The sequence below is a fragment of the Mytilus trossulus genome, unplaced genomic scaffold (assembly GCF_036588685.1).
Source record: "Mytilus trossulus isolate FHL-02 unplaced genomic scaffold, PNRI_Mtr1.1.1.hap1 h1tg000103l__unscaffolded, whole genome shotgun sequence".
NCBI classification, from domain to species: Eukaryota; Metazoa; Mollusca; class Bivalvia; order Mytilida; family Mytilidae; genus Mytilus; species Mytilus trossulus.
Window position 1 is genome coordinate 2,924,665 of NW_026963296.1, and position 13,993 is coordinate 2,938,657.

Here is a 13,993-nt window from a genome sequence, read left to right on the forward strand (position 1 = left end):
TATAAAGAAAACTTGGTGATTAATTTTATATGTTATGCCAAATAATTAAATGCTTATCATTTATGTTTGTTTTAAGAATTATCTTTTCAAAGGAGTCTTTTAAGAGGAGATAACTCTTTCAGTAAAAAAAATTATACTGGACTAATAGGTTTTTTTTGTGTTTTTTTTTACTTGTAGCAAAAATATGCGACTACTACAAAAGTACAGTTAATTTGGGAAAAAAATAAATACCATGTGTATTGCTCAACTTTATATCAGGGCATCTTCTATTCTGTCTTTCTGTTATTATTTCTTCAGGTCCACTTTGAGCTTCATCCACTGAAACAAAGAATGAAGATTGAAGTCTTGCAGGTGAATATATTTAACATGGCATTTGAAAATAAGATTTAATGAAGAGGATTTTTTAATTACTTTCTTAAACTATCCTGTATTTTACCAAACTTGAACAGAAGCTTCTTACAATGAAAAAATAATATCAAGAGGAATTTTTTTCTTTCTTTCCCTCAATTATGTTGAATCTTGGGTTTACAGCAAAAGTAGGTGAGACACTGGCTTCTGCAGAACCTTTGCAAACTTATTTTTTTAGAAACAAACTTTAAAATTTTGCATATTCAACTTTTTATTTAAACTATATATTATTCTTTAAATCAAATGGTCAGGATTCTACTTCGTCAAAATTTTCCAAATCACTTCAGTTTATTTTCACAATCGTAGAAATGGAAGCCATTGTAGGTATGACGCGCTGCCAATTTTGGTCTTGAAAACAGATAAATTTATTATTGTGTTATTTTAATTCAAAGCAGTAAGAAATGTATACTTACAATTTATAGCGTCCTCTTCTGTTTCAGTGTAATTTATCTCCCTTGGAAATTCATGGTCAATGCTGTGTCCATCACTCGATCCTGTGTCATCTTCTGGAAAAGTAAAGAAAGCAATTTCATCATAACTGGTAAGTCAGTTTATGGGAGGCTATATCTCTTACACATATTTAAGCCCAGCTACATTCTTTATGTGCCTGTGAGCAGTGATAGTGAGCAGTCTGTAGTTCAGTTGTTGTTGGTTCATCATTGTTCATATGCATCATATTTATTTTTTCATAAGTTTTTTTTAAGCCTTTATATCTAACTATCTGGTATAATTTTCTTTATTTGACCTTTGGAAATCATACCACATCTCTTGTTATATAAAAACAAGAATGGGTCCATAGAAAAGAGGGAAGTAAGATACGAAAGGGACAGTCAAACTCTTAAATTTAAAACAATCTGACAACACCATGGCTAAAAATGAAAAAGACAAACAGAAAAACAACAGTACACATAACACCACATATAAAACTAGAGAATAAACAAGTAAGGAACGTATCCGATATCATTTTCGAAACGGTTATTCCATATCGGTCAACCAACTCTTGATGGCGTCCTTAAAATTTACGAAGGAATTAGACGGATGTCCCAAGTTTCTGAAAATAGGGTTAACACTCTAATTTGGAAGTAGAATTTGGAATTGGAATAAGAAAGATCATATCATACATTTTCCAGCTCTTAACTTTCAAGGAGAGTTTTTTTCTAATTCATTACATATTTTCAATCTGGAATACTTAATAGGAAAGAAAACAACTATTAATTTGTGTTGTTGTAAAAATTGGTAGTTTGACCATTCATAAATAAGAAGACTATATATAGACATTTGAATAAATTGCCACCTACCTGAATTTTTTTCAAGGTCCAGGTTTGTGTTCAGCACTGATGTTACTTTTCCATTGACATCATAGATTTTTATTTTCATGCAAGGTACTGTAAACTTGTTAGTTGTTACTTTGTCTATGATATTATTCCATTTTTCATCTAAATATGCATACTCTTTTTTCAGATTAGATGTGCTGAAATGATGTAAATTAGGTCCACAGTCTTGTGAATGATTTTCATGTGGGCCATCTAAAAATTCAACATGACCTTCTGATGTCTTCCACCATACATTGATACCAACTTCAAGAAAATCAGAAATTCTTTGACAGTGTGCTTGTATTAGACGGTGTCTGGAAGCAATTAACTGACCGGGAATGATGGAGTTTCCTCTGGGAGGAAGCAAACGAGCTTGCTGGCTGATGGCTGAATCCTGATGTTCAAAAGAATCAATTTGGTCTTCACTGTCCTGCTTTGCTAAAAATCTCAAGACACAGTTATCAACAACATATTTGGCTTGTCGGTTACTGGTTCTGACAGAGATAGATCTAAGATCTCCAAATGTCCTTTCCTGGTTTTCTGGAAGAAGGGACCTTAAGCAAAATAGTCGATACATTTCAGGAAAATGAACTGTGAAGCTGTGGAAGTGTGAGCCATAAAATTTTCCTTTTGTAAGTTTCTTAGGGTTGATGATGACATATTTGATCAAAATGGCAAAAAGAAAGCATTGGTTATATAATCTTAAAACCTGCTTTTGTGTCCTTTCATTTGAACGACTGTAACAAATGGTAATGATTTCTACAAGGCTGTTGCAGATTGTCAGGATGTCAGCATTAACAAGACCATCTTCGTAATTCATATTAGTGAAGTGAGCTAGCTTGATAGCGTATAAGCGTGCATTGCTGGCTTTCAATTCATTTTTGTCACCCACAGTAACTTCAAAGAACCTCAGGTATTCTTTTTGAATGTTGTCATCAAGGTGGTATGGCAATTCAGTTATCAAGTTTTGAACAACATTCACAATGTCGTGAAGTGGCTCACAGTTGGAAATTTCATATTGTTCTAAATTTTCGGTGGTACATGTATTGTCAAAATTGGGACAAAACAAGGCAGGTGGTCTCTGTATTCCATGTAGTGTCTCTGTAAGAAGTGTTTTCAGTTCAGGTTTTTTTAAGTTGTAAATATCAAGGTTTCTGTAATCTAGCTCATCAGTAAGGGTTTCCTTGGTTAAATTTACAAAGGGGTTGATGTTGTTCTGCATGTTGAAAGTTTTCCACAGAGTACCAGCTTTAAAAAGATCAAGACGTTGTTGTAAAGATTGAGTTTTCTGGATAAAAGCTGCTTCAAAATTTGTGTGGTTCACTGCAGCTAAGCCACAGATACATCGGTAATTGCCTCCCCTTTGCTGTCCACACTCAAATTGTCGGGCAGGATTGTCCCCAGTGAAAATCCTGACTATGTCATAGACCTTTAAACCATCGGGAGCAATTGATGGAGTGCTTAGATCTTTAAGGTCCTCCACCCTTGTCGTACTGTATGACATCTGGTCAGAATCGCTACTCTTTGACTGACCAAATATGTAGAGCTTTGGCTTTTCAACAATGCTTTGTACATCAATAGCTTTTTGATCAGGGTATTTTTCAGTGTATTCCTCATTTGTAAGATAGATATTTTCATCGAACAAACAGGAAACCATTATCAAAAAGTATGGCCTACTCAAGATGCCAGAATGGTCATGCCACAATTTCAAATGACGATGGATGGTGTTGGCAGACGCCCTGAAAAAACCCATTTCAGACTGTTCATTTGTCAGCTTCTGACATAACTGGTGAAGGGGAAATTTTCTGCCATAAACTGTCACAATCTTTTCTACCAATTCACCAGTGGTTGTTATGTTATTGGATTTAAAGACTTTAGGAGCAACTGCAACACCTATATCCAAGTCGCCAGTCTGTAATAGTTCCCTTACTTCTTTCTTAAGTTGTTTGGCTGGTCTTGGTGTTGGTGTTGAGAGACGTTTACATAATATGTGTTTAGCCCTACGAACTCGCCTGAAGTAATCCCTGCCGCTTATTCTTTTAGTTTCATTAAATTTTTTAACTTCAACTCCTTCAGATTTTGCAAATTGGTATAAAACCTGACCTCCATTGAGTGGAAATTTATGATAAGCGTTTTTGACCTGATATTTTCTTGATAATTCGGTCCAGTTTACGTTTGATTTTGCAGGAAGTGATTTGATTTCATTAATGAACTTATTCTTGTCGAATTCATAATTGTTTATGTTTCCTATACTTTTTCTCTGTTTTTTTATTTTTTTGGCCTCTTCTCTGAATCTTTTAGCTAGGTTTTGTTTTGCTTTGGACTTACTAATAAAAAATGTTCCCAATCTTTCTCTTTCATATTCACTATATGATTTTGTTGATGCTAGAAAGTTTCTAACTTTATTATCTGCATTTAGTAGGTTGGACATTTCTTCTTTTTGTTTTGATAGTACAGATTTTATTTCTTTTTCTTTTTCTCCTGAAGTCAACTTTGGTGTTAGTTTATAATTTTTGCAAATTACGTCTGTAAAATTACTTCCAGTTTTCTTTTCTATGTACGGGACAATTGTTTTCACAACTTTAATCATTTTGCCATCATTGTTAGTTTTTGAAGTGTTGCAAACTGTTGTTGTAAGTTGAGTGCATAATTGGTCGATATCATTTGTTGTTTGTGGTGCACTGGCAGCATGCAGAGACGTGTGGAAGGCATCGGATTTACAAATATTGCAATCTTTTTGCTGATGGCCTTTTCTTTCAATTTCACTGAGTTTACACCAGTTTTTCAGGTTATATTTTTCTATGAAGAGAGTTTTTTCGCCTGATTTGTTACAATTTTTCCAATATTTTGTCTTTGTAAGATAAATTTGCACCCGAGGGACTCTAGATTTGAACTCGGCTAATGGTATATACATTTTGGGGTATTTATTCATTATAACATGATAATTGTTATATCTTTGAAATACATTTATGTTTTGACTGTGGTTAGGCACGGTTGTATAAATTGAGTTTTCTCTGGAATTTTCAACTTGCTTATTGTTCCACCATTTCAGATTATCTGGGTCTTTGGTTGATCTAGCCAAGATCACCTTTGCATAGTTGCACATATTCATGTTTGCAGGTTATTTGTCAAAAGATTGTTGAAACATTGTGTCAAATTTTAAAATATGTTGTGTCCTCCATGATGATTTCAGCTATTTTTTTGTTTATAGATTATATTTATATATGTATTGAATCTTAAAAAAAGAATGTTGTGCATTTTCACAGAAATAAAAATAAAACTGATCAATGGCATTCTTCATGTATTTTATTTCGTTAAACAAGAATTTAGAGGCTAGGAAACATCAATTTGACAGCATATTTTGGAGGAGGAAAAAAACAATTTGAACCATTCAGGACTCTTATATTACAATTGTGAAACAAAAATGATGGTCAAAATTAAAAAATAAAATTATTAAAAAAAAACTTTAAAAAAGAGCAGGATAAAACTTTAAAAAAGAGCAGCATAAAAGAAGTGCAACATGAACTGACACAACTCTTAAACAGAACTTAACATGAACACTATACATTGTATAAGGGTCTATATTGATAGATTGGTAGTCTTTGTCTGTGTATTTATTTCAAAATCATGCAGTTTCATTCTTCTTGTGCAAATGATAAATAAAAATGTTTTGTTAAATTTTCCATACAAGACATTTGATAGTAAAACTTAGAAGTTGGCAAACATCATTTGAAACAAAAAGTACCAAAGACATGATAAAAATATGGTAGTGTTGGAATCTTGGTCACACTTTTTTGGAAAGAAAGCTTCAAAAGATATTGGATTTTCTTGGGTACACATCTTCTTTTATTATTGTGTATTGGCATGTTGACAACAGAAAATGGAATAGTAGAAGTAGGATTCTATTATGTAGAAGTATTTACTCAAATGAGTAACTGAGATTATGAAAACTCCTAGTGAGATGTCAGAAAATATTTGGTTTAATTATCAAGGAGTGTATTCATGATGTGTTGGAAGTGAAAATTAAAAAAAACTGTCAGAAGGGTATATGATTCCAATACTAAATGTCAAATATCTGCTATTGCAAAGTACAAGTGAATCACTAACTTACTGTACATTCAGAAATTATTGCGTGCATTTATTATTGCGATTTTGTTATTTTACACTTGAATGCGATTTTAATTTTTACGATTTTGAGAAAAGTCTTGCTTAATTCAGTTGAAATAATACAGAATGCAAGTTTTAATTATTGCCTTTACAACTCAGTCGCATTATTCGCAATAATAAAAACCTCGCAATAATTTCCGAATTTACAGTATATGGAGAGAATTTACAAGTGGACCATGCAGGGTGTTTTGGTTTACACAGCAACAGGTAGGACAAAAAGAACATATTTAAAAAGGTGGGTATATAGAATGAAAGAAAACAATGGACATTGCATGTGGATTTGGTGGAGAATTCTATAAAGACGTGTATAAATAATGAATATCTTGATTTGTTTGAATATTTTTTGAGCTAAAGAGCTTATAAATATCAGAAATCTTTCTAAATAATATTATATCATAAAAGTTTAAATAATTTTTAAATATTACATCATAAAAGTTCATGTGTGGCCACTAAGCAATCTGCCAACTTTGCACCAGCATATCAAAACATTAATATAGCTTAGGGAGGGAATCGAACCCTCGTACATGAACTTTTATGCTGTTTTTCTTAATAATTATAAAGACCTAAACCCCCCTTTTTCTCAAATCAAGATACCCGATTAACATGTCAATATTTTGAGTCTTCATGGATGCAGGATAGCAAGGTATCCAGAATGCCCGATACCATTTGTCATAAACATCAATCTGCAAGAAAATTAATGACAAATCAGCATTTATAAAAGAAAATCGTTGTTTTGAAAAACGTGGCGTATTTACTTCATCAGGGGAAATAATCCAAATAGTCTTGATCAATTGAATGTTTTATTTGTGTACAAACATGGATTTTTGTGTGATTCGTGTATAAAAACGCATTGGCGCACCCCGTTAATGTTCGATTACCTTTTAAAAATTTTGCACACCCCTTCTAATGATGATGATAATCAATAATATTGCTGTTTCTAATTTTAAAACTTTGCGATAAGCATTGCAAATATTCAAAGACTTCAATGTTTACTGCTTTTTTGGTACAACTTCAGTTTGTTTTTGTATATAATAAACGTACCCGTTCGAATTTAACGAAGAAACAGCAAGCATATGAAAGATGAGACTTTAATGAACAAAACCCAACTTTATTTTATGAGTTTCGTGTAGGTCTTCGGGGTGCGCCAGGCTGTTTAAGATGTGGGCCCAAGTATGTGTTTGCATATGCCCCGTTACCATAGTTACGCGATAAACACGCAAAAGTACAGCCGCAAATTAAAGTTCCAATGCTGTATCGCAAGACTGTTCTAATTTTTTCATTCCATTGCTATCCATTACTAGAAAAGGCAAAATTCAATTTCCGTCGTTTTTTTTACTCAAAATTTGACTAATTACCACACAACAGCATTAACCTACCTGCGGAGAAACTACTTACATCAAGGCATCTAGAATCTGCTTCAAATATTGGTTATCAAGTAACAACTTATGATACATGTATCTTCAAAACCACAAAAAATGTAAAGTACAAATCATACATATCAGGAAACTTTTCAAATATTTCCTGTAAAGTCAACCTCGGATGTTAAATGTCCGAGGAACACTACACAGTGCATCTTGTTCCTAAATGATTGACAACGTATTTGACTTTGTTTAAATCATTTACGTTTGGGTAGATATGAATGCCATTTATTTATCCTGAAGTATTTAACAAATTGAATGACAGTTTTGTTTGTAGGACAAATGAAATGTAGTTATAATATGACATCAACTGGACACTAATGTGAAAAACCTATAACGGATCTATCATGGTCTATACAACCTTCAAATAAAATTTAAAAATAATTTTATACATGTTTTTCTTTTTCATTAAGATATCTAAAAAAAAAAGTGGTATAAGAATCCAACATGCAGATAACCTGAAAAGCTTCGTCTGCACCTAATATAAAAATGACCGACTAATTGATGTCCAAAGTTGTGAGCACATCCCTCAAAAGTATTCACCGCCCCTTTTAGAAAATAGGTGTAAAGGGAAAAGGTTTGACAAATAGTTAAGTCACCATATGAACATCAAAATAGAAAATATATAATTTATATGCACGCCATTTAAAAGGCAGTAAACCGAAAAAAATAACAAAAACAAAAACAGGCGGTCAACTGCAAAAGAAAACAATAACTAAAAAACAAATAACACTTACATGCGCTCGAAGTTTTTTTTCTAGATTTATCTTCATCTATAACGCTTAATCGAAATATTGTATAGTCAATGGTGATGTACATGATGTATGTGAAGTTAGCAGCCGGTTTGTTATCCTCTATTTGATATGCAATATCCATAACACATATAAATACGTTTTTCTTTACAATATTCTATTCGTGCAATATTATACACTGACTATTTTAAAATTTCGCTTGGTGATACTGATTGGTGATTAAACAATAATTATTATAACGGAAATCAGGCTAAATAAAGGCAACAATAGTATGCCCCTGTTCAAAACTCGTAAATCTATGCACAAAAAAATAAAATTGGGGGAACCAACTAAAACTGAGGGAAACGCATTAAAAACAAGAGGAGAACAACGACACAACATTAAAATGTAATACACACAGAAACGGGCTAAGCATTAGACAAAGTCCTATGAGAATAACAAATATAACATCAAAACCAAATACATAAATTTGGGATAGAAACATACCGTGATACGTCTTAAAGTAATGTGAATTCACACTCAAATATAAGAGAAAATAAACGACACAACGGAAACAAACCGTTGAAATGTTCCACACACAGAAACGAACTATGATATAACAATGGCCATTTTCCTGACTGGGTACAGGATATTTTTAAAGATAAAAATGGTGGGTTGAACATGGTTTTATAATCCTGGTACCTTTGATAACTATTTTGTGGCATGCCAAACCTCGCACTTTAATGGTAATGTTAAATATAACATTGAAATGACAATTTTATCAAATAAATACAAAAGGTATACATAATGAAACTGAGGTATTAACTAATTTCAAAAAACAAAACCTGAATACATAATGCAAATAGACCAACACAGAAAAATACACACCAGACTAGTCCAGACCTCAACGCCAAAAATTATAAAAATGACGTCCCATCAGTGGTGAAAAAACGCAAAAAATACGTGACATTTGAATTTCTGAAATATCTGAAACAGCACAAAAATGACGTCACATTTGAAAAACTATATCTCAAAAGTAAGATAGAATTAGAATTGATTTAAGATTAAAATAGAACTAAATACTGATATTACATTTAAACACAATGCATATTGCAATACATATTAATAACCATTTACTATAATATATAGATATGTCCAGTTTGTTATGAATTCAAACGTAAATTATCGTACAGATTACGTTCAACAAATCAAATCAATAAATGAAGGCGGTGACACACATCTATATAAATAAATTGTCCTTATGCAAATTAAAAAGCTCTGACCGATCAGTTGAAATAACATTCAATTTTTTAATATTTTGTATATGTTTTGTCCTGGAAATGATGTGTATGCTTCACGTACAGTTAGTTCAGTTCTTATTTTATGTTTGTGATGTTTATGATTGTCATGTGGTTAATGGCCGCTCCTATAATCAATAAATCTATGTTCAAATGGATTGATTTGAAGAAAAAAAATCATCTGTCACCCATCACTTATAGTCAGAGATAACAATCATTTCACTCTTACACTTACCATTGTTCAATATTTTTTTTTATGATAAACTATTGTACAAGATATTCATAACTATTTGCAAAACCTGTTAACCAAATGAAGAAAAAAAACTGTGTAGCATTGTTTTAGAATTAACTCTTAACAGAACCGTAGTCTTCTTAATCAACCTATTTTACTCAATGCAAACGCAAATGACCCAAATGACGCCCTTCCAGATGGTCATCACCAGGAAGAATTATTCGATGAATCGTCTGACCCAAAAAAAAAATGCCAAAGTACCCTGAAATTCAATTTTATATTACGATGACGAAAATTTATATCAAATCATATATTTATTTAGTAAACTAGATTTGATGTCAAATCAGTACAGTACAATCATATGATTTTCTAATCTTAACTGAGTGTGAACTTCAACAATCGTCGTATTTATAAATCACCTACATGTTTAATCTATAACAATTTCTGATAAGTAAAAAGCACTTATAATTACGATTTCAATAGGCTGGTCCTCTCCCTTGTAACATACGGGTATTACAGATACCTTGGTAGCTGTCAAAGCCAAATAGATAAGGACAGTACACCAGCATTCAATGTCCCGAGCTGTTATTTTATTAAAGAGTTCATGAGAAGGTATTGACAATATTTTCGCAACTTCTTAATATGATAAAATAAACAAATACCTTGATTGTTCTTGAATAATAAGTTACACAGTGTAAATCACATACTTTGGTGCAGACGCCATTCTATCAAATTCCAATACACTTCATAACAACTATTTAATTACTAAACTTTCATAAACTGTTGTATGAACAAACAAAAATGGACTTCAAAATAGAGAACACATTGTCTTCATCGGTACTTCAACAACTTAATTGTTATATTTATGTCTTGTCATGTCTTGTAACATTTCCAAAAGCATGGATGTGTCATCCCTCAAAAAATAAATCGTGTGTACAGTTAGGCATAAGTGTCTCTTAAAATATTACATATATATAAAGTACTTTTACTATTGATCAATTACCACTAAATTAGCACTGTGAGTCTTCGATTACACACATTTCAGTGTTTACTCAACCAATGAAATACGCCCATCAACTTTGTCGAAAAGGTTCAAGTCGTTTTACTCATTGATCAATAACATGTGACAAATAAGTATACTACACTTTGCGTACAAGTATCGTGTTTACTAAAAAACTTTTTTACCTACCCAAATAAAGCTCCAAAGACTTGGTGACAAGAAGACAGTGTGTTGTGTACGATCATACGAAGTAAGAAGGAATGAAACAATTGTCGACACGTGATATTTATATAAGGGTATTATTACATTGTTTGGACTTTATCTACTTCGCCAGTCTTATGTTATCTTATGTATGTTTTTGTATTTGTTTCTAATGACCGATATACGACACGAACATTTTGCGTACACTATTTCAATCCTGGTATCTAGATTGATAATGAGTTTATTTTCAACTTCTGAGTTGATTGCACTGTAGGTAAATACTTTCTTCACGAGGTATCAAATGCCAATGGTCAGACCTTGTTTCGACATAAATAATCATGTATATATTCATAATTATAAGTATGTGTTTATAAAACAGTAATGCTTTTCTACACAAGAAAAGATTAGCTTATCTGGGTAAAACTTTGCGCAATGTTTCATTCTGAATTCTCTTCTATTTTGGCCTTTTTAAGGCCTTTTTAACCTTTTTTCATTGGAGCGTCTCAGATGTGTCAATTTAAAACGAGACCTACATCTTGCGTTTAATTCGAGCTATAGGTTTTTTTTTATATAAAGATATAATGTTTTGTTTAATCATTTTCAAAGCGATATTTGTTAAAAGCTACCACAATTTATATTTTTAATAATCAATATCACACAAAGGGTTATTAGACTAGACCCTGAACAAAATTTCAATAGCTACATGGTTTTTTTTTTCATATCTATTTAATAAAATGTACAAGGGTAAAAAAAACGGCGTTTTACGTTTCCGCAAATTGGCATTACTTTTCCGAAAGAATAAGATGACGTTTCCGGAAAAAAAGTTTACGTTCCCGCAAATAAATATCTTTAATTTTCCAGTAAAAAAGTAACTATTCCGGAAAAAAATAAATTATTGCTTTTCCGCAAATAATTGAGGAATACCTGTTGATCAAAAGCAAAGCTATAATATGAAATAAATATTAAGTAAGTCAAAGGTCATCATAACATGCAAGTAAAATTCATCATTTAAATCTATGAAAACGTATGTTTAAAATAAATATCTTGATATGAGTTCATAATTCAGTTCTGGCAGCTATGATTTAAATGTGCCATCTATGAAAATATCAGTCATTTTATTACATAGACATACCAAATTGGTGAAACATGAAAGTATAACGATTCCAGAATCTTTTTCTTTTAAAATTTTCCTTTTTTTCCAGCCCCCCTAAATAAGAAGTGGTTTTAACCACAAATCGAAGCATCTTATCACTTGGAATTGATCCCTCGTGTAAGGTGTAGATATAACATTGAAGGGTTACTCTCACGACAACCTTTTGCACATATTTCTTCATAACGACAGTTTTCTTTTCTAGAACATCGTAAATAAGTAAAACTATATGCTTGAAACACGTGTATAACTGAAACGACTTCAAAGTACCCACTCAAATCAATGATCTATACATGCTATATGAAAGTTAAATGATAAAATTGTAAATCAGAGACCTTTCTTGCTTTTGAAATTTTTTCGTCATAACAACAATTTTATGTCTGGACCACCATTAGAAGAAGGAGAGGAAACGTGAACATTTTGCTTCTAACACGTGCGTCGCAAAGTGGCTAATAAATCCCTTTTGTGACATGTGACAGAAGCCATTTTACCATATCATTTTGTCATATCATAAAATCAACACCTTTATTAATTAGTCCTTTGATATCGATAGCTATGAATGCAATCAGCTGATTATTGATTTTCTGTCAAAATCGTAACGAGTTCCAGGTGAGTTCCGAGTATTGTCAGATCGGTAAAGTCAGAGAAACCCGCGAAAAAATTAAAAAGATGGCTGAAAATAAATCGTTATATATATTTCTTTCGCCAAATTCTTTCGCCAATGACGAATTTTATTCGCCACAATTATTATTTTTTTCGAAAATTGCGAAAATGGCGCCAGCGGAAACCCTGCCCCAAATATACACAGAAAAAAAGTCCAATATATCTTATTTGATGAAAATATACACAGAAAAAAAGTCCAATATATCTAATTTGATGAAAATTTAAAATCATGATTTTTAAATTCTTATGGAGATTTGCATTGATGTGGGAGATAACTCTGCATAAAAAGGTAGAAATATCAATAAAAATGATTCAAAATTATAACTTATACATGTAATTTGTAATTTCACCTATTTACTGTAACATATATAATCTATGTTGGGTTCCAGATCTAAATATATGGTAAATATGATGTCACAAACGCCCAATTAAAACAAAAATCTATGGCAGTTTTGTTTTCTCCTAATCTATGGCAGATTTGTATATTACGTTATTTCGGTCAAGTGTAAATAAAGTCAGGTAACGTCGAAGCTACGGCCGATAACGATGGCGATTATTTTATACAGAAGGAAAAGAAAAAAGATCGAAAAGTAAGTTTTTAAGGATCCTACTCCATAAATAAATTATATTACATAATTTATGAGATTTTACTGTGCATTTTGGTTTCTTTTGCTGTTTTCATGTTATCTGTTTGTATCCCTATGGTCTCTTTTAATTTTCTTTAAGTTGTATCATAGTGAAAAATATTGTATCTGCTATTTAACAGTGACTGCCTCTTCTGATGCGGCAAATATTTTCTTCAGATTTGAAAAAAATAAATATGTCATAGACTTCGATATTTTTGTTAGATAGTCACATGTTTGAAGTGAGTCGTTGTTCATTACAGGATATTCCTTGTCATCAGTAAAAAAATATATATCATACAATGCTCAAATAGCAATTAGTAAAAAATTCTCAAACTGTTGTTGTGTTGATAAAGGACTTGGTTAAATTAAGGCAGTACACCACTAATTCATGGTCCCAATTATTACTTCCTATATATATTAGGAAAGCTATGTGCTTACATAGTGTCATATGTTTATCAAAGATTCATCATTACATAGATATACATTAGTCCAAACGTAATACAAAAATGAGTAAATTGTCCACCCTTTTTTCTTAAAATTGGAAAATGTTTTTTTTATACACCATAATTCTGTGGTTAAAAGAGCGGCGAAATATACAAAAGGGACAGTCAAACTCATAAATCGAAAATAAACTGACAACGCCGTGGCTAAAAAAAAAAAAACAGACAGACACACATTAGTACTTATGACACAACATTAAAAACTAAATAATGAACACGAACCCCAGTATTATAAAGAGCAATAACTGGCTCAACTGGTTCAAAATTGCATGTACAGAGATATTTT

General features: G+C 31.7%; 1 long non-coding RNA gene across 1 annotated transcript; it reads left to right on the forward strand.

Annotated features, from left to right (window-relative positions):
- Window positions 1-7: 7 nt before the first annotated feature.
- On the forward strand, window positions 8-5,017 carry LOC134699995 (uncharacterized). Its single transcript, XR_010103723.1, has 3 exons — window positions 8-351; window positions 849-949; window positions 1,870-5,017. It is a non-coding gene; the product is annotated as an uncharacterized LOC134699995 (long non-coding RNA).
- Window positions 5,018-13,993: the final 8,976 nt, after the last annotated feature.